Consider the following 25,042-nt stretch of genomic DNA (forward strand, 5'->3'; position numbering starts at 1 on the left):
AAAACATTTTGTGCAGTTACTGAGTAGGTCTGGACTTACTCAGCCATTGCGATCACTTCAGTCTTTTTGGTGAATTGATGTCAGACACCCGCCCTGCAAACGCATGGGGACACACCTGCGTTTTTCCAAACACTCCCAGAAAATGGTCAGTTGCCACCCACAAACGCCCTCTTCCTGTCAATCTCCTTGCGATCGCCCGTGCGAATGGATTCTTCGTTAAATCCATAGCTCACAACGACCCGCTGTGTACCCATACGACGCGCATGCGCATTGCAGTGCATATGCAGTAGAGACCTGATCGCTGCGCTGCGAAAAACGGCAGCAAGCGATCAACTCGGAATGACCCCCAAAGTTGTTGAGAAGTATAAGTCAGGGTTGGGTTATAAAAAAATATACAAATCTTTGCACCATCAAATCCATCATCTTCAAATGGAAAGAACATGGTACCACAACAAACCTGCCAAGAGAGTTCCGGCCACCAAAACTCACAGACCGGAAAAGGAGGGCATTAATCAGAGAGGCAGCACAGAGACCAAAGGTAATCCTGAGGGAGCTGCAGAGTTCCACAGCAGAGACTGGTGTATCTGCGCATGTGACCACAATAAGCCGTACACTCCATAGAGCTGGGCTTTATGGAAGAGTGGCCAGAAAAAGGCCATTACTTAGTGTTAAAAATAAGAAGGCACGTTTTGAGTTTGCCAAAAGGCATGTGGATGACTCCCCAAATATATGGAGGAAGGTGCTCGTGTCAGATGAGACTAAAATTTAACTTTTCGGCCACCAAGGAAAACGCTATGTCTTGCGCAAACACAACACATCCCACCACCCCAAGAACACCAATCCCACTGTGAAACATGGTGGTGGCAGCATCATACTGTGGGGATGTATTTCAGCAGCAGGGACTGGGAAACTGTTTTGAGTCGAGGGAAGGATGGATGGTGCTAAATACAGGGATATTCTTGAGCAAAACCTGTTTGAGTCTGCCTATGATTTGAGACTGTGACGGAGGTTCACCTTCAAGCAGGACAATGACCCGAAACATACTGCTAAAGCAACACTCGAGTGGTTTAAGGGGAAACATTTAAATGTGTTGGAATGGCCTAGTTAAAGCCCAGATCTCAATCCAATTGAGCATCTGTGGTCAGACTTGAAGTTTGCTGTTCACAAGAGGAAACCATCCAACATGAATGAGCTGGAGCAGTTTTGCCTTGATGAATGGGCAAAAATCCCAGTGGCAAGATGTGGCAAGCTCATAGAAGCTTATTCAAAGTGACTTGCAGCTGTAATTGCCGTAAAAGGTACTGACTTTAGGGGGGTGAATAGTTATGCACGCTGAAGTTTTCTGTTATTTTGTCCTATTTGTTGTTTGCTTCACAATAAAAAAAAAAACATCTTCAAAGTTGTCGGCATGTTCTGTGAATGAAATGATGCAAACCTTCAAACAATCCATTTTAATTTCAGGTTGTGAGGCAACAAAACATGAAAAATGCAAAGGGGGGTGAATACTTTAGCAAGTCACTGTACACTTACTGATTGGCTGCTCGATATGTCTATCCTCACATCACAGCTGGGAAGGCATTTTAATTTGCTCACCCAGCTGTAATGTCAGCCACTGCAGCCGGCGTTACCCACACCCAGCTGTGCTGATATATTTGCAGATATATTGGACATCAGCTATGCTGCTGGGCCAATGCAATATGTCTGAGATCAATGTAATTCACAGACATATCGAGTGCATAGACCCACCGATGGCCATGCGATATATCAGCCATTCAATAATTCAGTGAGATGCAGTCAAAATGCCAGCTGTCGGGATAATGGCGGTCAGGACACCGACGCTGGAATCCCGACAGGCGACATTTTACCGGAGGCCAGAATACTGAGATCCGCCTGTAATTCCCACTCGGGAATAGAACCTTTGGTGGTGAACGCAGCGAGACCACGATGGGACGGTATTGGGACGGTATTACGGCAGACGGGATGCTGCTGTCAGGATACTGACAGCCGCCATCCCGTCAGCCATTACTACATACTGGATCACACTCAGTACATACCCAACATTTCAAATTGCCCAAAGAGAATAGCATGAAAAAAAAAATGATATAAATACTGCATAGTAATAATCTAGTCATCATAATAATCTATTTTATAATACTTAAGTTTAAAATAAGATCTCAGTAACTGATACAGCCTGTATATGAGCTATCTATCAAAACCTCTCAGTTATGGTTTATTCCCAACCATAAATCTACACACAACTGTGACCAAACGATACAGTGAGTACGGGAAGCGCTCTTAATATATGGAACGGCCGCAATAAAGTTTTAGATGTCTTCGAGATGACGTAAGCAGAGCGCGACGGAAGTGAGCCGGTGGCAGTGGCAGTCACACGTGTTGGCGATCGCGCTGAGAGGGAGAACTCGGCTCCGGGACACGACCACGCAAGAGGTGGGTGATGTAAGATGTCTGGCCAGGCCGCGGCGCCCGTGCAGTGTGATGTGAGGTGGCGCTGGACGGGCACGGCAGTGTGGCTTTTATTACATCTGTGTTTGCTTTTGTCCAGTGCCCTGGTCACTGCTGCCGGTGCAGCCCAGCACGGTTTTAATGTAATAGGTGACCGTAACGTTTCTTTCCGTGCTGACCCTTTTTCAAGCTGATACAAAATGAAATACTGCAGCAACATTTTAAATCGCAAAGGTTACCAAAAAAACAAACCAAACCGGTTTAATAATGAATAATTTACACCTAGTATCAAACAGGGAGAGAGGAGCATATGAGAACAGCATATACTTACACAGCCATGGGCTTCATATGTTCTGGCGCATTGTAGGTTTTGGATACATTTTTTCCCCTCTCAGTTGAGCTATAGTAAATTCCTTCTTGTCATCTGTGATATCCGCTACAGCTAGGATTTTTTTTAAAAGAAAGTTATTTGATGCTTTATAACATGAAACAAACATCTTGATATAGAAACACTTTATTGACCATAATATAACAAGACTGTATCAAGCAGGTTTTTTTTTTATCAAATAAAATTATGTAGAACTACCGTCTGAATAATTGTTATGATTTTCTTTCCCCCCCCCTATGTACTAATTGCCAAGGCTAATTAGCAGATTGCAGTCCCCTTTATTATCGCAGCCATGTATTACCCCTTTCTCTATCGTCCTAGTGGATGCTGGGGTTCCTGAAAGGACCATGGGGAATAGCGGCTCCGCAGGAGACAGGGCACAAAAAGTAAAGCTTTACGATCAGGTGGTGTGTACTGGCTCCTCCCCCTATGACCCTCCTCCAAGCCTCAGTTAGATTTTTGTGCCCGGCCGAGAAGGGTGCAATCTAGGTGGCTCTCCTAAAGAGCTGCTTAGAAAAGTTTAGCTTAGGTTTTTTATTTTACAGTGAGTCCTGCTGGCAACAGGATCACTGCAACGAGGGACTTAGGGGAGAAGAAGTGAACTCACCTGCGTGCAGGATGGATTGGCTTCTTGGCTACTGGACATCAGCTCCAGAGGGACGATCACAGGTACAGCCTGGATGGTCACCGGAGCCTTGCCGCCGGCCCCCTTGCAGATGCTGAAGTAAGAAGAGGTCCAGAATCGGCGGCAGAAGACTCCTCAGTCTTCTAAAGGTAGCGCACAGCACTGCAGCTGTGCGCCATTTTCCTCTCAGCACACTTCACACGGCAGTCACTGAGGGTGCAGGGCGCTGGGAGGGGGGCGCCCTGGGAGGCAAATGAAAACCTATTTTGGCTAAAAATACCTCACATATAGCCTCCGGAGGCTATATGGAGATATTTAACCCCTGCCAGAATCCGTTAAGAGCGGGAGACGAGGCCGCCGAAAAAGGGGCGGGGCCTATCTCCTCAGCACACAGCGCCATTTTCCCTCACAGAAAGGCTGGAGGGAAGGCTCCCAGGCTCTCCCCTGCACTGCACTACAGAAACAGGGTTAAAACAGAGAGGGGGGGCACTAATTTGGCGTTAGAAATATATAAAAAAGATGCTATAAGGGAAAACACTTATATAAGGTTGTCCCTATATAATTATAGCGTTTTTGGTGTGTGCTGGCAAACTCTCCCTCTGTCTCTCCAAAGGGCTAGTGGGTCCTGTCCTCTATCAGAGCATTCCCTGTGTGTGTGCTGTGTGTCGGTACGTGTGTGTCGACATGTATGAGGACGATGTTGGTGAGGAGGCGGAGCAATTGCCTGTAATGGTGATGTCACTCTCTAGGGAGTCGACACCGGAATGGATGGCTTATTTAGGGAATTACGTGATAATGTCAACACGCTGCAAGGTCGGTTGACGACATGAGACGGCCGACAAACAATTAGTACCGGTCCAGACGTCTCAAAAACACCGTCAGGGGTTTTAAAACGCCCGTTTACTTTAGTCGGTCGACACAGACACAGACAGGGACACTGAATCCAGTGTCGACGGTGAATAAACAAACGTATTCCTTATTAGGGCCACACGTTAAAGGCAATGAAGGAGGTGTTACATATTTCTGATACTACAAGTACCACAAAAGAGGGTATTATGTGGGATGTGAAAAAACTACCGTAGTTTTTCCTGAATCAGATAAATTAAATAAAGTGTGTGATGATGCGTGGGTTCCCCCCGATAGAAAATTATGGGCGGTATACCCTTTCCCGCCAGAAGTTAGGGCGCGTTGGGAAACACCCCTTAGGGTGGATAAGGCGCTCACACGCTTATCAAAACAAGTGGCGGTACCGTCTATAGATAGGGCCGTCCTCAAGGACCAGCTGACAGGAGGCTGGAAAATATCATAAAAAGTATATACACACATACTGGTGTTATACTGCGACCAGCGATCGCCTCAGCCTGGATGTGCAGAGCTGGGGTGGCTTGGTCGGATTCCCTGACTAAAAATATTGATACCCTTGACAGGGACAGTATTTTATTGACTATAGAGCATTTAAAGGATGCATTTCTATATATGCGAGATGCACAGAGGGATATTTGCACTCTGGCATCAAGAGTAAATGCGATGTCCATATCTGCCAGAAGATGTTATGGACACGACAGTGGTCAGGTGATGCAGATTCCAAACGGCACAAAGGTGTATTGCCGTATAAAGGAAGAGGAGTTATTTGGGGTCGGTCCATCGGACCTGGTGGCCACGGCAACTGCTGGAAAATCCACCGTTTTTACCCTAAGTCACATCTCTGCAGAAAAAGACACCGTCTTTTCAGCCTCAGTCCTTTCGTCCCTATAAGATCATATCTGCCCAGGGATAGAGGAAAGGGAAGAAGACTGCAGCAGGCAGCCCATTCCCAGGAACAGAAGCGTTCCACCGCTTCTGACAAGTTCTCAGCATGGCGCTGAGACTGTACAGGACCCCTGGATCCTACAAGTAGTATCCCAGGGGTACAGATTGGAATGTCGAGACGTTTCCCCTTCGCAGGCTCCTGAAGTCTGCTTTACCAAGGTCTCCCTCCGACAAGGAGGCAGTATGGGAAAAAATTCACAAGCTGTATTCCCAGCAGGTGATAATTAAATTACCCCTCCTACTACAAGAAAAGGGGTATTATTCCACACTATATTGTGGTACTGAAGCCAGAAGGCTAGGTGAGACTTATTCTAAAAAAATTTTTGAACACTTACAAAGGTTCAAATCAAGATGGAGTCACTCAGAGCAGTGATAACGAACCAGGAAGAAGGGGACTATATAGTGTCCCGGGACATCAGGGATGCTTACCTCTATGTCCCAAATTTGCCCTTCTCACTAAGGGTACCTCAGGTTCGTGGTGCAGAACTGTCACTATCAGTTTCAGACGCTGCCGTTTGGATTGTCCACGGCACCCCGGGTCTTTACCAAGGTAATGGCCGAAATGATGATTCTTCTTCGAAGAAAAGGCGTCTTAATTATCCCTTACTTGGACGATCTCCTGATAAGGGCATAGTCCAGGGAACAGTTGGAGGTCGGAGTAGCACTATCTCGGATACTGCTACAACAGCACGGGTGGATTCTAAATATTCCAAAATCGCAGCTGATCCCGACGACACGTCTGCTGTGCCTAGGGATGATTCTGGACACAGTCCAGAAAAAGGTGTTTCTCCCGGAAGAGAAAGCCAGGGAGTTATCCGAGCTAGTCAGGAACCTCCTAAAAACAGTGCATCATTGCACAAGGGTCCTGGTAAAAATGGTGGCTTCCTACGAAGCAATTCCATTCGGCAGATTTCACGCAAGAACTTTTCAGTGGGATCTGCTGGACAAATGGTCCGGATCGCATCTTCAGATGCATCAGCGGATAACCCTATATCCAAGGACAAGGGTGTCTCTCCTGTGGTGGTTATAGAGTGCTCATCTTCTAGAGGGCCGCAGATTCGGCATTCAGGATTGGATGCTGGTGACCACGGAGCCCAGCCCGAGAGGCTGGGGAGCAGTCACACAAGGAAAAAAAAAATTTCCAGTGAGTGTGATCAAGTCTGGAGACTTTTCTCCACATAAATATACTGGAGCTAAGGGTAAATTTATAATGCTCTAAGCTTAGCAAGACCTCTGCTTCAAGGTCAGCCGGTATTGATCCAGTGGGAAAAACATCACGGCAGTCGCCCACGTAAACAGACAGGGCGACACAAGAAGCAGGAGGGCAATGGCAAAAACTGCAAGGACTTTTCGCTGGGCGGAAAATCATGTGATAGCACTGTCAGCAGTGTTTCATCCCGGGAATGGAAACTGGGAAGCAGACTTCCTCAGCAGGCACGACCTCCACCCGGGAGAGTGGAAACTTCATCGGGAAGTTTTTTTGCCACATGATTGTAAACCGTTGGGAAATACCAAAGGTGGACATGATGGCGTCCCGTCTGAACAAAAAACGGGACAGGTATTGCGCCAGGTCAAGAGACCCTCAGGCAATAGCTGTGGACGTTCTGGTAACACCGTGGGTGTACCAGTCGGTGTATGTGTTCCCTCCTCTGCTTCTCATACCTAAGGTGCTGAGAATTATAAGACGTAGAGGAGTAAGAACTATACTCATGGCTCCGGATTGGCCAAGAAGGACTTGGTACCCGGAACTTCAAGAGATGCTTACAGAGGTCTTATGGCCTCTGCCGCTAAGAAGGGACTTGCTTCAGCAAGTACCATGTCTGTTCCAAGACTTACCGCAGCTGCGTTTGTCGGCATGGCGGTGGAACGCCGGATCCTAAGGGAAAAAGGCATTCCGGAAGAGGTCATTCCTACCCTGGTCAAAGCCAGAAAGGAGGTGACCGCACAACATTATCACCACATGTGGCGAAAATATGTTGCGTGGTGTGAGGCCAGGAAGGCCCCACAAAGAAATTTCAACTCGGTCGTTTCCTGCATTTCCTGCAAACAGGAGTGTCTATGGGCCTCAAATTGGGGTCCATTAAGGTTCAAATTTCGGCCCTGTCGATTTTCTTCCAGAAAGAATTGGCTTCAGTTCCTGAAGTCCAGAAGTTTGTCAAGGGAGTATTGCATATACAACCCCCTTTTGTGCCTCCAGTGGCACTGTGGGATCTCAACGTAGTTCTGGGATTCCTCAAATCACATTGGTTTAAAACCAGTCAAATTTGTGGATTTGAAGCATCTCACATGAAAAGTGACCATGCTCTTGGCCCTGGCCTGGACCAGGCGAGTGTCAAATTGGTGGTTTTTTCTCAAAAAAGCCCATATCTGTTTGTCCATTCGGACAGGGCAGAGCTGCGGACTCGTCCCCAGTTCTCTCCCTAAGGTGGTGTCAGTGTTTCACCTGAACCAGCTTATTGTGGTGCCTTGCACCTACTAGGGACTTGGAGGACTCCAAGTTGCTAGATGTTGTCAGGGCCCTGAAAATATGTTCCAGGACGGCTGGAGTCAGGAAAACTGACTTGCTGTTATCCTGTATGCACCCAACAAACTGGGTGCTCTTGCTTCTAAGCAGACTATTGCTAGTTGGATGTGTAATACAATTCAGCTTGCACATTCTGTGGCAGGCCTGCCACAGCCAAAATATGTAAATGCCCATTCCACAAGGAAGGTGGGCTCATCTTGGGCGGCTGCCCGAGGGGTCTCGGCTTTACAACTTTGCCGAGCGGTTATTTAGTCAGGGGCAAACACGTTTGTAAAATCCTACAAATTTGATACCCTGGCTAAGGAGGACCTGGAGTTCTCTCATTCGGTGCTGCAGAGTCATCCGCACTCTCCCGCCCGTTTGGGAGCTTTGGTATTATCCCCATGGTCCTTTCAGGAACCCCAGCATCCACTAGGACGATAGAGAAAATAAGAATTTACTTACCGATAATTCTATTTCTCGGAGTCCGTAGTGGATGCTGGGCGCCCATCCCAAGTGCGGATTGTCTGCAATACTTGTACATAGTTACAAAAATCGGGTTATTATTGTTGTGAGCCATCTTTTCAGAGGCTCCGCTGTTATCATACTGTTAACTGGGTTCAGATCACAGGTTGTACAGTGTGATTGGTGTGGCTGGTATGAGTCTTACCCGGGATTCAAAATCCTTCCTTATTGTGTACGCTCGTCCGGGCACAGTACCTAACTGAGGCTTGGAGGAGGGTCATAGGGGGAGGAGCCAGTACACACCACCTGATCGTAAAGCTTTACTTTTTGTGCCCTGTCTCCTGCGGAGCCGCTATTCCCCATGGTCCTTTCAGGAACCCCAGCATCCACTACGGACTCCGAGAAATAGAATTATCGGTAAGTAAATTCTTATTTTCAGAGCGCTAATGCCAGGTTGCACACGGGATTTGCACACGGGTATATCCCGGGTGCGACACCGGCTGAGACCCCTTTCAGACTGGTGGGCCCAACCCAGCTTATTGCCGAGTCAGTGATGTTACTGCGTCATGTGCTGAGATGACATCCAACGGATATCATGTGTTATCAACCTATAACGGTTGATTTAGCATTATCGGGCTAAAAAGCCCATTATGACCATGCGGTAAATCACTGTATCTAATAGGATACCGCCCTGTGTTTGTAATGATATGTACACATTATGCGAACCCATACGATACAATATTGTATGATATTGTATAAGATGATCTATCAGATCGGATCGTGTGTACACACTACAAACGATGTCTAGAAACAAAGTCATCACTGGAGTTTAAAACCACACAATATCGCCTCATCAAGACTGCATGCAGTCCGACGTACGACGTTGCATGCGACCCGCGGGAGCGCGCATCGAACGTCGGATCATGCATACACATTATGCAATATCATTTAGGACTGAACAATATCGTTCAGATTGTGAACGATATTGCATAGTGTGTATGGGCCTTAAGGACTGACATAGTGAAGCAGCAATAGAGGAAAGAATGTTTCTCTATCGTCCTAGTGGATGCTGGGGTTCCTGAAAGGACCATGGGGAATAGCGGCTCCGCAGGAGACAGGGCACAAAAAGTAAAGCTTTTTCCGATCAGGTGGTGTGCACTGGCTCCTCCCCCTATGACCCTCCTCCAGACTCCAGTTAGATTTTTGTGCCCGGCCGAGAAGGGTGCAATCTAGGTGGCTCTCCTAAAGAGCTGCTTAGAAAAAGTTTAGCTAGGTTTTTTATTTTACAGTGATTCCTGCTGGCAACAGGATCACTGCAGCGAGGGACTGAGGGGAGAAGGAGTCAACTCACCTGCGTGCAGGATGGATTGGCTTCTTGGCTACTGGACATCAAGCTCCAGAGGGACGATCACAGGTACAGCCTGGATGGTCACCGGAGCCACGCCGCCGGCCCCCTTGCAGATGCTGAAGTCAGAAGAGGTCCAGAATCGGCGGCTGAAGACTCCTGCAGTCTTCAAAAGGTAGCGCACAGCACTGCAGCTGTGCGCCATTTTCCTCTCGGCACACTTCACACGGCAGTCACTGAGGGTGCAGGGCGCTGGGAGGGGGGCGCCCTGGGAGGCAAAATGATTACCTATAAAGGCTAAAAATACCTCACATATAGCCCTAGAGGCTATATGGAGATATTTAACCCCTGCCTAATTTTTCTAAATAGCGGGAGACGAGCCCACCAGAAAAGGGGCGGGGCCTATCTCCTCAGCACACGGCGCCATTTCCTCTCACAGCTCCGCTGGTCAGGACGGCTCCCAAGTCTCTCCCCTGCACTGCACTACAGAAACAGGGTAAAACAGAGAGGGGGGGGGCACATTTATGGCGATATTTTGATATAACAAAGCAGCTATAAGGGAGCACTTATTATAAGGCTATCCCTGATATATATATAGCGCTTTTGGTGTGTGCTGGCAAACTCTCCCTCTGTCTCCCCAAAGGGCTAGTGGGTCCTGTCTTCGTTAGGAGCATTCCCTGTGTGTCTGCTGTGTGTCGGTACGTGTGTGTCGACATGTATGAGGACGATATTGGTGTGGAGGCGGAGCAATTGCCAAATATGAGGATGTCACCCCCTAGGGAGTCGACACCGGAATGGATGCCTTTATTTATGGAACTACGGGATAGTGTCAACACGCTAAAGCAGTCGTTTGACGACATGAGGCGGCCGGACAATCAATTAGTGCCTGTCCAGGCGACTCAAACACCGTCAGGGGCTGTGAAACGCCCTTTGCCTCAGTCGGTCGACACAGACCCAGACACAGGCGATGACTCCAGTGGTGACGGTGACGAATCAACCGTATTTTCCAGTAGGGCCACACGTTATATGATTTTGGCAATGAAGGAGGCGTTACATTTAGCTGATACTACAGGTACCACTAAACAGGGTATTATGTGGGGTATGAAAAAACTACCTATAGTTTTTCCTGAATCAGAAGAATTAAATGACGTGTGTAATGAAGCGTGGGTTGCCCCTGATAAAAAGCTGATAATTTCAAAGAAATTATTGGCATTATACCCTTTCCCGCCAGAGGTTAGGGAGCGCTGGGAAACACCTCCTAGGGTGGACAAGGCGCTAACACGCTTATCTAAACAAGTGGCGTTACCCTCTCCTGAGACGGCCGCACTTAAAGATCCATCAGATAGGAGGATGGAAAATATCCAAAAAAGTATATACACACATGCAGGTGTTATACTACGACCAGCTGTAGCGACTGCCTGGATGGGCAGTGCTGGGGTAGTTTGGTCAGAGTCCCTGATTGAAAATATTGATACCCTGGACAGGGACAATATTTTACTGTCGTTAGAACAAATAAAGGATGCATTTCTTTATATGCGTGATGCACAGAGGGATATCTGCACACTGGCATCACGGGTAAGTGCTATGTCCATTTCGGCCAGAAGAGCTTTATGGACGCGACAGTGGACAGGCGATGCGGATTCAAAACGGCATATGGAAGTTTTGCCGTATAAAGGGGAGGAGTTATTTGGAGTCGGTCTATCAGATTTGGTGGCCACGGCTACAGCCGGGAAATCCACCTTTCTACCTCAAGTCACTCCCCAACAGAAAAAGGCACCGACTTTTCAACCGCAGCCCTTTCGTTCCTTTAAAAATAAGAGAGCAAAGGGCTATTCATATCTGCCACGAGGCAAAGGTCGAGGGAAGAGACAGCAACACGCAGCTCCTTCCCAGGAACAGAAGCCCTCCCCGGCTTCTACAAAAGCCTCAGCATGACGCTGGGGCTTCTCAAGCGGACTCGGGGACGGTGGGCGGTCGTCTCAAAAATTACAGCGCGCAGTGGGCTCACTCGCAGGTAGATCCCTGGATCCTGCAGATAATATCTCAAGGGTACAGGTTGGAATTAGAGACGGATCCACCTCGCCGTTTCCTGAAGTCTGCTTTACCAACGTCCCCCTCCGAAAGGGAGACGGTTTTGGAAGCCATTCACAAGCTGTACTCTCAGCAGGTGATAGTCAAGGTACCTCTTCTACAACAAGGGAAGGGGTATTATTCCACTCTTTTTGTGGTACCGAAGCCGGATGGCTCGGTAAGGCCTATTCTAAATCTAAAGTCCTTGAACCTGTACATAAAGAAGTTCAAGTTCAAAATGGAGTCACTCAGAGCAGTGATAGCGAACCTGGAAGAGGGGGACTTTATGGTATCCTTGGACATCAAGGATGCGTATCTCCACGTTCCAATTTACCCCTCACACCAGGGGTACCTCAGGTTCGTTGTACAAAACTGTCACTATCAGTTTCAGACGCTGCCGTTCGGATTGTCCACGGCACCTCGGATCTTTACAAAGGTAATGGCCGAGATGATGATTCTTCTTCGAAGAAAAGGCGTATTAATTATCCCATACTTGGACGATCTCCTAATAAGGGCGAGGTCCAGAGAACAGCTAGAGATGGGATTAGCACTGTCTCAAGAAGTGCTAAAACAGCACGGGTGGATTCTGAATATTCAAAAATCCCAGTTAATGCCGACAACTCGTCTGCTGTTCCTAGGGATGATTCTGGACACGGTTCAGAAAAAGGTTTTTCTCCCGGAGGAAAAAGCCAAGGAGTTATCCGAGCTTGTCAGGAACCTCCTAAAACCAGGAAAGGTGTCTGTACATCAATGCACAAGAGTCCTGGGAAAAATGGTGGCTTCTTACGAAGCAATTCCATTCGGCAGATTCCACGCAAGAATTTTCCAAAGGGATCTGTTGGACAAATGGTCAGGGTCGCATCTTCAGATGCACCTACGGATAACCCTGTCTCCAAGGACAAGGGTGTCTCTTCTGTGGTGGTTGCAGAGTCCTCATCTATTGGAGGGCCGCAGATTCGGCATACAGGATTGGATCCTGGTGACCACGGACGCCAGCCTGAGAGGCTGGGGAGCAGTCACACAAGGAAGAAACTTCCAGGGAGTATGGACAAGCCTGGAAACGTCTCTTCACATAAACATTCTGGAACTAAGAGCAATATACAATGCTCTAAACCAGGCAGAACCTCTGCTTCAGGGAAAACCGGTGTTGATCCAGTCGGACAACATCACGGCAGTCGCCCATGTGAACAGACAGGGCGGCACAAGAAGCAGGAGTGCAATGGCAGAAGCTGCAAGGATTCTTCGCTGGGCAGAGAATCATGTGATAGCACTGTCAGCAGTGTTCATCCCGGGAGTGGACAACTGGGAAGCAGACTTCCTCAGCAGACACGATCTTCACCCGGGAGAGTGGGGACTTCATCCAGAAGTCTTCCACATGCTGGTAACCCGTTGGGAAAGACCAATGGTGGACATGATGGCGTCTCGCCTCAACAAAAAACTGGACAGGTATTGCGCCAGGTCAAGAGATCCGCAGGCAATAGCTGTGGACGCGCTGGTAACGCCTTGGGTGTACCAGTCGGTGTATGTGTTTCCTCCTCTGCCTCTCATACCAAAAGTATTGAGAATTATACGGCAAAGAGGCGTAAGAACGATACTAGTGGTTCCGGATTGGCCAAGAAGGACTTGGTACCCGGAACTTCAAGAGATGATCACGGAAGATCCGTGGCCTCTACCTCTAAGGAGGGACTTGCTTCAGCAGGGTCCCTGTCTGTTTCAAGACTTACCGCGGCTGCGTTTGACGGCATGGCGGTTGAACGCCGGATCCTAATGGAAAAAGGCATGCCGGAAGAAGTCATTCCTACTTTGATTAAAGCAAGGAAAGAAGTAACCGTGCAACATTATCACCGAATTTGGCGAAAATATGTTGCGTGGTGCGAAGATCGGAGTGCTCCGACGGAGGAATTTCAACTGGGTCGATTCCTACATTTCCTGCAATCAGGATTGTCTATGGGTCTCAAATTGGGATCTATTAAGGTTCAAATTTCGGCCCTGTCGATTTTCTTTCAAAAAGAATTGGCTTCAGTCCCTGAAGTCCAGACCTTTGTTAAGGGAGTGCTGCATATACAGCCCCCTGTGGTGCCTCCAGTGGCACCGTGGGATCTCAATGTAGTTTTGGATTTTCTAAAATCTCATTGGTTTGAACCACTAAATAAGGTGGATTTGAAATATCTCACTTGGAAAGTGACCATGCTTCTAGCCCTGGCTTCTGCCAGGAGAGTGTCAGAATTGGCAGCTTTATCTTACAAAAGCCCATATCTGATTTTCCATTCGGACAGGGCAGAACTGCGGACTCGTCCGCATTTTCTCCCTAAGGTGGTGTCAGCATTTCATCTGAACCAGCTTATTGTAGTGCCTGCGGCTACAAGTGACTTGGAGGACTCCAAGTTACTGGACGTTGTCAGAGCATTAAAAATATATATTGCAAGAACAGCTGGAGTCAGAAAATCTGACTCGTTGTTTATATTGTATGCACCCAACAAGATGGGTGCTCCTGCGTCTAAGCAGACGATTGCTCGTTGGATCTGTAGCACAATCCAACTGGCACATTCTGTGGCAGGCCTGCCACAGCCTAAATCTGTAAAGGCCCACTCCACAAGGAAGGTGGGCTCATCTTGGGCGGCTGCCCGAGGGGTCTCGGCATTACAACTTTGCCGAGCAGCTACGTGGTCAGGGGAGAACACGTTTGTAAAATTTTACAAATTTGATACTCTGGCTAAGGAGGACCTGGAGTTCTCTCATTCGGTGCTGCAGAGTCATCCGCACTCTCCCGCCCGTTTGGGAGCTTTGGTATAATCCCCATGGTCCTTTCAGGAACCCCAGCATCCACTAGGACGATAGAGAAAATAAGATTTTACTTACCGATAAATCTATTTCTCGGAGTCCGTAGTGGATGCTGGGCGCCCATCCCAAGTGCGGATTATCTGCATAAATTGTACATAGTTATTGTTAACTAATTCGGGTTATTGTTGTAGGAAGCCATCTTTCAGAGGCTCCGCTGTTATCATACTGTTAACTGGGTTTAGATCACAAGTTGTACGGTGTGATTGGTGTGGCTGGTATGAGTCTTACCCGGGATTCAAAATCCTCCCTTATTGTGTACGCTCGTCCGGGCACAGTACCTAACTGGAGTCTGGAGGAGGGTCATAGGGGGAGGAGCCAGTGCACACCACCTGATCGGAAAAAGCTTTACTTTTTGTGCCCTGTCTCCTGCGGAGCCGCTATTCCCCATGGTCCTTTCAGGAACCCCAGCATCCACTACGGACTCCGAGAAATAGATTTATCGGTAAGTAAAATCTTATTTTTGCAAGTACGAGACCAGCTGCTGCAAAAAATTGAAAGGGTGAAAGTCTGGTTAGGGCATAGGTTCTCAAACTCGGTCCTCAGGACCCCACATAGTGCATTTTTTGCAGGTCTCTAAACAGCATCACAATTTAAATAATTAATTCCACCTGTGGACCTTTTTAAAACATGTCAGTGAGTAACTAATACAGCTGTGCACCTGCTGGGTTACCTACAAAACATGCACTGTGTGGGGTCCTGTGGACCGAGTTTGAGAACCTGTGGGTTAGGGTAATACCAGGATGAAAGCAACTGCTTTAATAAATGTGGAAGGGTTGAATATGTTAAAGTTTTTGCGTGTATTTGCTATTTGTAAACTGCCAATATAAATACTCTAAAAGTTGCCCGTAATTGTTAATCAAGGACTGATGCTCACATCTGAACGTCTGACAAAACATGGTGAAAGCGACTGACATTTTCTTGATATACGGTTGAACTATAATGGCAGTGGGTCATAATCTCCTACTCTGCTGGATTTTCTATGAGACTCCAGAGTTAGGGATAGATCTCCAGACTCCTGGTACTTATATTTATTACTAGTTTCTTATATAGCGCAGCATATTCCATTGTGCTTTACAATTGGAACAACAATAATAGAAGAAAACTGTATAGTAAAAGACAGCCATAGAGCTAGGAATGACCTGCTTACAATCTATATGTATATAGGTACTGATACACAAGGATAGGCGCTATCTATAGCACAATGGTTCGGCCAGATTGCAAAGGTTCTTAATGGGCTGTATGATATGGTCGCCCATCAATGTTGGCCAAGGGTCTGGAGGGAGTGAAAGTGTAGAAAACCTCACATATTTTGTCTGTGTGGATTGGTTTCCGGTCTCTAGGTTGACGACACTTAGGTCGACCACAATAGGTCAACATGGTTTCTAGGTCGACATGAGTTTTTAATTTTTTTTACCTTTGCATTTTTTTTTTTTTTTTTCATATTTTACAATCCACATGGACTACAATTGGGAATGGTAACCTGTGCCGAGTGGGGGGACACGGTGCACTAATTGGGGATCCCGGTCACTGTAGAAAACGACACCCAAAAAAGTGGGAAAAAAACTCATGTCGACCAATTTACTGTCGACCAATAGTGGTCGACCTAAGTGTGGTCAACCTTTACATACCACACCCGTGTGGATTGTACGGAGGTGATGTAATTAGATATGCTGACGTTGCCGGCAACTCCCTGGGAAGGGCGCTTTCCTAAAGAAAAAATTGTGGCAGAGATCAGTTATAATAGGTGCACTCTACCCCCTTAATAAATCTATATGATGTTTTCTCTGGCTGGGTCCACAGGATTATCCACAGGATAACATTGGGATATTGTCGAGCGACAGCGAAAATGGCACCAACACGGTCACGAGCTTTCTGGCCTCCGAGGATGCATTGGGGCCTCCACTATATAGTCCCGCCCACTGACTCAGTCAGATCAGTTTTTTGCTTGGTGCGGCAGGAAGCCGCATGGTCACAGGGCTGCTGTGAAAGCAGCCTCAAGTTTTCATTACTTTATTTTTATAGACTTACTGTTTTGGTTTGAGCGACTTCTCTTAACAGCATCTTAAACGTGTATTAGAAAGAGTCGATCCAACAACTCCCCACCGGGTCGCAACAACGCTTACCTTCGCGGTACAGTGCTGTCTCGACGGGCGTCTGTGTCGGATGTTCTAGCAGGTCCAGCAGACATTACCAGGCTGTGGCCGGAGCATGGGGAGACAGTGAGTATATGGACTTCCTCTTACTAGAGGGGTCAGGACACAGCTACGCTGATTTGGTGGAGACTACAAACAGCGTGTTGATGCGCCGAACATCTCGAGTGTGACAGCGCTACGCTCCGGGGATCATAGGCGCCAGGACTAGGTGAGGCCGCGATCCTGGGAGTTTAAGTCAACAGGGGGTTTCAGACGCTCTCCTGGCCGTCCCTCCTCCGAGTTCATGGCCAGTTCCCGCGGGTCTCTCGTTTCATGAACTGAAAGACCTCACTTCCGGCTCAGACGCTACCACGAGGGTACTCGGTCGCAGCTTAGACCTGCGGTTGTGTACACTGGATATAAACCCGCCCAGACCGAGTCGCATGCACGTGGAGTCGCTCAGCGTCCGTGTCCGTTGGTGAGCGTCCGTGTCCGTTATCAGTTACCAAGAGCGGCAGTGTACACCAGTAGCGTCTGAATCCACTCGGCGTCTTTCGAGCGTCTTTGCTTGGATATGGAAGTGTGGTGAGTCTCCCTGTATCCCGCTCCCTGGAGGCAGGGTATACAGTACTAAAAATTCCTTCTACTTCTTAGTGTGCACTGTTAATTTTTAGTACCTATTGCATATGAGACCTGTATATTACTGTGTTTTCTGCATGTTATGTTGAAAAAGAACCAGTTAAACAGAAGTACAATTTTCCTACTTATGTATAAGTTATTATGGAGGTTGTATTCTCATATGACAATGTCTAATGCTTTAACATGTGACTGACTGCTAGTATGTGTGCTGACTTTTCTGTGTAATGTCAGTCCTGTTCTGACCCTCAAATCAGGTGCACTATGGTCAGATTGATTTCACCTCTATATACTGATTATAGGGTGTGGTTCAGTCACAAAATTGTGTAGTCAATATCAGAAAAAATGTCTGTGAGCGGCAAAAGTGATGAGGAGAATTTGTCAAGCACTCCTACAGCCCTAACATGCTTATCTTGTAAGTCAGGGGTAATTGATATGATTCAATTGGTCACTTATGAGGGTTTGTGTGCAAACTGTTTCGCTTTTCAGCGAAGTAAAAAACAGGAGTTAGTTCAACCTCCAGTAGAGCCACCATGGAATATGTTCGCAAAGACTCTGTCTTCAATAGCGGACAGGTTAGCTCCAGTAGCACCACCTCAAGGGTTAGGTTACACTATGAACCCATACATGCAGCTCCCTTCCTATGGTTTGGTTCCAGTAGCCTCTACAAGCAACCAAGGGGTAGGTAAGACTAAGACAGATACGTCTGTATGGCAGACTACACAAGAGGATACATCGGATGATGATGCGGAAACAATAGATTCAACTCCGTATGATGATCAGTCGCAGAGCTTTAGTTCAGATGATGTAGCTGAACTCATTAATGCAGTAAAGGCTGTGCTTTCTCTGGAAGAACCAGCCAAGACAGCGTTAAAAGCAAAAGCACCTGTATTCAAACGAACAAAGTCAGTGAAAGCTGAATTTCCAGCGTCAGAGGAGTTGACGGAAATGATGGATGAGTCTTGGGCAGCGCCCGGTAAAAAGTATAAGATTCCTAGGAGATGGGATTCTTATTATCCATTTCCTGCTGGAGATTGTTCGAAGAGAGAAGTTCCTCCAAAAGTAGATGCACATGTTCTGCGACTCGTGCACAAATCTGCTTTGCCACTGTCATCTACCTCTTTGAATGATGTCACAGACAGGAGGGTAGAGAGCCTATTGAAAAATATTTTTTCTCTTGTGGGTGCAGTGGTAAGACCTGCTATGGCTTCGGCCTGGGTAGCAAAGGCAATGGGCGAATGGATAGAGGAACTAGAGAATAACATCCCCTCTCCTACTAGGGAGCAAGAGGATCGTCTTTGCCGTTTAAGACAATCTGCCCAGTATTTAGAAGAAGCAGCCATTGATGTAGGCACTGTTGCTTCTAAAGCTTCAGCCCTGGCAGTAGTCGCTCGCAGAGCAGTCTGGCTACGGACCTGGAAGGCAGATGCGGAGTCCAAGAAGGAATTGGAAGCATTGCCTTTCGTGGGTAATATATTATTTGGAAAACCTTTATCGGATATCCTAGAGTCAGAGGCTGAATCGAAGAAGGTCAGATTTCCGGCTACCTACAACCCTAAGTCCAAGGGTTTAAAATTTCGCTCATTTCGCTGGCAAAGCAAAGCGAAAGGTAAAGAGGAGCCTAAACAACCCCAGTTTAAATCCAGGGGTAGGAAGCAGTGGGCTAGCAAAAAGCCAGCTTCCAAACCTGAACAAAAGCCCTCAGCCTAAAGAGACGGGCCTCCGCCTGGAGGATTCCAGGGTTGGGGGCCGACTCCTGCAATTTGCACACACATGGCAACAGTCAACAACAGATGCCTGGGTGCAGAAGGTAGTATCTCAGGGGTATGGGTTCCCATTCAGGAGGCAGCCTCCTCAAAGATTTTTTTGCACCAGCCCGTCTCGTATAGAGTCGAAGGCCAATGCCCTGCAAGAAGCAGTCCAAAAATTACTGCAGTCAGGTGTGATTGTCCCAGTACCTCCATCACAAAAGGGACAGGGGTATTACTCCAATCTGTTTCTAATCCAGAAACCAAATGGGTCATATCGACCAATTCTAAATCTGAAGATGTTGAACAATTACATATGGATCCCGAAGTTCCACATGGAGACGTTACGCTCCATAATGTTGGCTATGGAACCGGGAGACTATATGGTATCTCTGGATGTGCGGGATGCTTACCTACATGTGCCTATAGCACTATCACATCAGTGTTACCTCAGGTTTGCCATCCTCAAGGAACACTTCCAGTTCCAAGCTCTGCCCTTCGGGCTAGCTACAGCACCCAGGGTGTTTACCAAGATCATGGTGGTTATGGCAGCTTGTCTGCGCAAACAAGGGATAAGGATATTCCCATACCTAGACGACCTATTAATCTTAGCACAGTCGCAAGATTTACTGTTGAGCCATCTCCAACAGACGATAGTTTGTTTACAGAGACACGGGTGGCTCATAAATTGGGAGAAGTCGTCCCCTGAATCCATCACAGCGGATGGTTCATTTGGGAGCCATATTGGATTCAGACCTACAGAGAGTTCTCTTACCAGAGAAGAAAATAGTCAAGGTGCAGGTCATTGCTCAGGAAGCGTTGCAAGCCCAGACAATGTCAGTCCATGCAGCAATGCGACTGTTGGGTCTGATGGTATCAACGTTCGACATGGTGGAATATGCGCAATTCCACTCCAGACCATTGCAGCATCTCATTTTGACAAAATGGAACGGAAATCATCAAACAATAAAGAAGCAGATGATAAAGATTCCAGTAAATGTAAAAAGGTCTCTAGCATGGTGGCTACAGACAGACCATTTAAACAAGGGGAGACCCTTTTGGATAAAAGAGTGGCAAGTCCTGACGACAGATGCCAGCCTGCAAGGTTGGGGGGCGGTACTCGGAAGCCTATGGTTCCAGGGAAAATGGACCGCAAGGGAAAGTCGCCTGCCGATAAATCTGTTAGAAATAAGAGCCATTTACTTGGCCCTAGTTCAGGCAAAGGACAATCTACAAGGAAGACCAGTCCAGATCCGCTCAGACAATGCGACGGCAGTAGCATACCTAAATCATCAAGGAGGGACTCACAGCAAGAGTCTGATGGAGGAAGTAACTCCCATTCTAAAATGGGCAGAACTCCATCTCCCAGCATTGTCAGCAGTATTTGTCCCGGGTGTACTAAATTGGGAAGCGGATTTTCTCAGTCGGCACACCATTCAGGAAACCGAATGGGCACTACACCCAGAAGTGTTTCAGACACTGGTGAACAGATGGGGTCTACCGGAGATAGACCTTATGGCGTCTCGTCTAAACAACAAAGTTCCGAGGTACGGATCAAGAACAAGGGACCCAGGAGCAGTCCTGGTAGACGCACTGTCAGTAGAATGGAGGTTTCAGCTGGCATATCTGTTCCCTCCAATATCTCTGTTACCCAGAGTAGTGAGAAAGATAAAACAGGCAAAAGGAGCAATCATTCTAATAGCTCCAGCTTGGCCAAGAAGGCATTGGTACACAGATCTGTGGAGAATGTCCATGGAAGCACCGATACTGCTCCCTCAACGTCCAGATCTGTTAATGCAGGGTCCTTGTTGTCACAGGCATCTGGATCGCCTGTCTTTGACGGCGTGGCTGTTGAAACCTCTCTTAGAGGCTAAAGGATTTTCGAAGCAAGTAATCCAAACCATGCTTAGAGCAAGAAAGCCTTCTTCGGCCCGTGTATATCATAGAATATGGCAAGCCTATATTCATTGGTGTTCTGGAAAAAATTACAATCCAAGAGCCTTTAAAGTAGCTAGAATTTTGGATTTTCTGCAGGCAGGATTGGATAAGGGGTTGAAGGTTGCTTCCTTGAGGGTGCAAGTCTCAGCGTTGACTGTATGGTTTCAGCAGAAGATTGCTGACTTACAGGATGTACGTACGTTTTTCCAAGGAGTAGTACATATTCAACCTCCATTTGTTCCTCCTGCAGCTCCCTGGGATTTGAATTTAGTTCTTAAATTTCTCCAGGGTCCTTTGTTTGAACCACTTGAGAGAGCGGATCTTAAGTGGTTAACGATTAAAGTTCTTTTTTTACTGGCAATGGCGTCAGCCAGAAGAGTGTCAGATTTAGGAGCATTATCATGTAAGTCTCCTTTCCTAAGTTTTTTTTCCAGATAGAGCAGTTCTCAGAACGAGATTTAGTTATCTTCCAAAGGTGGTGTCAAAGTTTCACCTGAATGAAGAGATTGTAGTCCCAGCTTTTCAGGAATCGGGACTATCTGCGGGAGAAGCGTCACTGGACGTGGTCCGGTCTTTAAAAATCTATATAGATCGTACTAGTGCCATCAGATTCCCTCTTCATCCTCTACGGATTCCATAGGAGAGGTTGGCCTGCTAGTAAACAGACGCTGGCGAGATGGCTCCGAGTGGTAATATCTGAAGTTTATTCTCATGCAGATCTCCCTATTCCGGCTAATGTCTCTGCACACTCTACACGTAAGGTAGGTCCTTCTTGGGTAGCACAACAGGGTGCATCAGCAGAACAGATATGTAAGGCAGCCACATGGTCTTCCATAAACACATTCATCAGACATTATGCCTTGGATACTTTTGCCTCTCATGACGCAGACTTCGGGCGAAAGGTCCTCCTGTGCAATCAGGAGCGTCCCCACCACTAAAATGGCTTTGGGAATCCCAATGTTATCCTGTGGATAATCCTGTGGACCCAGCCAGAGAAATAAACGTTATGGTAAGAACTTACCGTTGATAACGTGATTTCTCTTATGTCCACAGGTATCCACAGGGATCCCACCCGGACGCATCTGATTTGAGGATCTAGACCAGGGGTGGCCAACCAGTCAGAGACAAAGAGCCAAGAAATCTTGTTAGGTACATCAAAGAGCCGACTTCGAGCCGAAGACGCACTTGCAAAAATGGGGTGTGACCTTGTGCCTGCTAGGCCACGCCCCTGCTATAAAATACATTGAAAAAGCCAGATCCAACATAAAATACAATGAAAAAGCCACTTCTACATCAAATAATTGAAAAAGCCAGATCCGCATAAAATATATTGAAAAGCCAGATTCACATAACACACTTCATTTTCTCCATGTGTCACTCCAGCCAGCACCCGCCTGTGTCACTCCAGCCAGCACCCGCCTGTGTCACTCCAGCCAGCTCCCCCGTGTGTATTTGGCTCTCTCAGTTCTCAGTCTACGTAGTGCTGCTGCATGTCTGGCTGGAGTGCAGCGGTTTACAGATCTCTTGTGGTCACGTGGCTTTGAGTGTTGGGAGCCACATTTGAATGAAGAAAGAGCCGCATGTGGCTCAAGAGCCACGCGTTGGCCACCACTGATCTAGACAAACACTAAAAACCTCTTCCTTCTTGTATGGAAGGGTGTGCATGTGTGTTCTTATCGCCTGTACAGGTCTCTACCTAATGTTCCTGCCTATAATCGCTGTGGAAAGAACTGATCTGACTGAGTCAGTGGGCGGGACTATATAGTGGAGGCCCCAATGCATCCTGGGAGGCCAGAAAGCTCGTGACCGTGTTGGTGCCATTTTCGCTGTCGCTCGACAATATCCCAATGTTATCCTGTGGATACCTGTGAACATAAGAGAAATCACGTTATCAACGGTAAGTTCTTACCATAACGTTTATTTCCCTTTAATTTCAATTTTATTAGTGTTTTTTTGTCACAAACATAAGATACCAATACCCACATGGAATATCATCCTTTATTCATATTATCCCATATAGTATCATAATGGCCTGAATATTAGGCCACACTAAGCGAAATATTAAAAAAAAATTATATAGAGATAGAAAAAAGTGCAAAGAAAAAATGTTTTAGACAGATTTCTGTCTTGTGTGAAAATGAGAATAAAACAAAATTCTTAAAACCAAATCGTGTGCCGCCTATTATGTCTTATATACTTGATATCACTCTTATGATGAGTGTAATTATTCTAAGCTCCAATCGTTTGTATATATGCACCTGATAAATATCAGTGTGCTGCTCTAGTGTTAAACTTCATCTGAGCATAATGTTTATTCCCAATGTACCGCACTTAAATTGCATATGGCAGTGTAGAAAGAATAAATGTGAAATGTCACACTTTTGTCCGGGTTTAGATGTTGATACTGTGTCTGCTAATATTTGTTCACAAGCAGCATTCTATTTGAACCTCCCATTACTTTATCTACTGCTGACACTGTATCAACTAATTCCTCTGACAGTGGTACATTTCTGTTACATGCTGCCTTCTGTGCTTTGACTGGCAACAAATGTTGCTATTCTATGTCTGTATGAATTTTAAGCAATCTGCCAGTCTTCCTATACCGCACAGATATAGAGTGGTGATTGCTTCTTGTTTTTTAACCATAGATACTGTATATCTTGAAGTGTTGTTATAACCAGAATAAATACTGAGGATTGAAATTCACAAGTCCCCTCCTTTCCCACTGTTTGCGTGGATTCAATAGTTTATATCCAGCAATTATATTCTTCATGCATGTGTAGGAGTGAGGGTTGCCGTAGGCTGTTAGACAGTGCTGAATCACACCAGCACTCCTGAATTATTACAGAACAACCTATATCTGTGATTATACAGTTAATATAGAGATAGGTTCGCTTTTTTTATATATATAAAGCCCACCAATTGACATGCTCACATAATTAATTATATGTTTGGCAAGGATTATTGACAGAAAGCTTTTTCATTTCTGACAGCCTAAATATAATTAAATATTCCTCCTGCCCTCCTCCTCTGGTCACATGTCATGATGCTAAACGATCTCAAGATAACACTTCTTTTGAATATATATTTCTCCTCAAAATACAAGGCTATCAAATTAATGTATGGTATATAGATAAATGAATTAGGAGCTTAGAAAACAGTGCATTAACATTGGCGGCGCACGGCTAAACCAATGCGCATTTCGCTCTTTGTTAGAGCTTCTTCTGGGCTAGAGCCCAGAAGAAGCTCTAACAAAGAGCGAAATGCGCATTGGTTTAGCCGTGCGCCGCCAATGTTAATGCACTGTTTTCTAAGCTCCTAATTCATTTATCCATATACCGTACCTTAATTTGATAGCCTTGTATTTTGAGGAGAAATATATTTCTCTGACGTCCTAGTGGATGCTGGGGACTCCGTCAGGACCATGGGGGATAGCGGCTCCGCAGGAGACAGGGCACAAAAGTAAAAGCTTTAGGATCAGGTGGTGTGCACTGGCTCCTCCCCCCATGACCCCCCTCCAAGCCTCAGTTAGATTTTTGTGCCCGGCCAAGAAGGGTGCAATCTAGGTGGCTCTCCTAAAGAGCTGCTTAGAGTAAAAGTTTTGTTAGGTTTTTTATTTTCAGTGAGTCCTGCTGGCAACAGGCTCACTGCATCGAGGGACTTAGGGGAGAGAAGTGAACTCACCTGCGTGCAGGATGGATTGGCTTCTTATGCTACTGGACACCATTAGCTCCAGAGGGAGTCGGAACACAGGTCTCACCCTGGGGTTCGTCCCGGAGCCGCGCCGCCGACCCCCTTGCAGATGCCGAAAAGTGAAGAGGTCCAGAAACCGGCGGCAGAAGACTTTTCAGTCTTCATAAGGTAGCGCACAGCACTGCAGCTGTGCGCCATTGTTGTCAGCACACTTCATAGCAGCGGTCACTGAGGGTGCAGGGCGCTGGGGGGGGCGCCCTGGGCAGCAATGATAGTACCTTATTCTGGCTAAAAATACATCACATATAGCCCCTGGGGGCTATATGGATGTATTTAACCCCTGCCAGGTCTCAGAAAAACGGGAGAAGAAGCCCGCCGAAAAGGGG

General features: G+C 46.8%; 1 protein-coding gene across 1 annotated transcript in view; it reads left to right on the forward strand.

The window, feature by feature from the left end:
- Positions 1-2,321: 2,321 nt before the first annotated feature.
- Positions 2,322-25,042, forward strand: part of GAR1 (GAR1 ribonucleoprotein) — an 81,586-nt gene continuing 58,865 nt past the window's right edge. Inside the window, exon 1 of the mRNA XM_063918810.1 lies at positions 2,322-2,448. The gene's annotated coding sequence lies outside the window, so the exon portion shown is untranslated. The remainder of the gene's footprint in view (positions 2,449-25,042) is intronic.

The sequence above is a fragment of the Pseudophryne corroboree genome, chromosome 1 (genome assembly GCF_028390025.1).
Source record: "Pseudophryne corroboree isolate aPseCor3 chromosome 1, aPseCor3.hap2, whole genome shotgun sequence".
Classification (NCBI taxonomy): Eukaryota; Metazoa; Chordata; class Amphibia; order Anura; family Myobatrachidae; genus Pseudophryne; species Pseudophryne corroboree.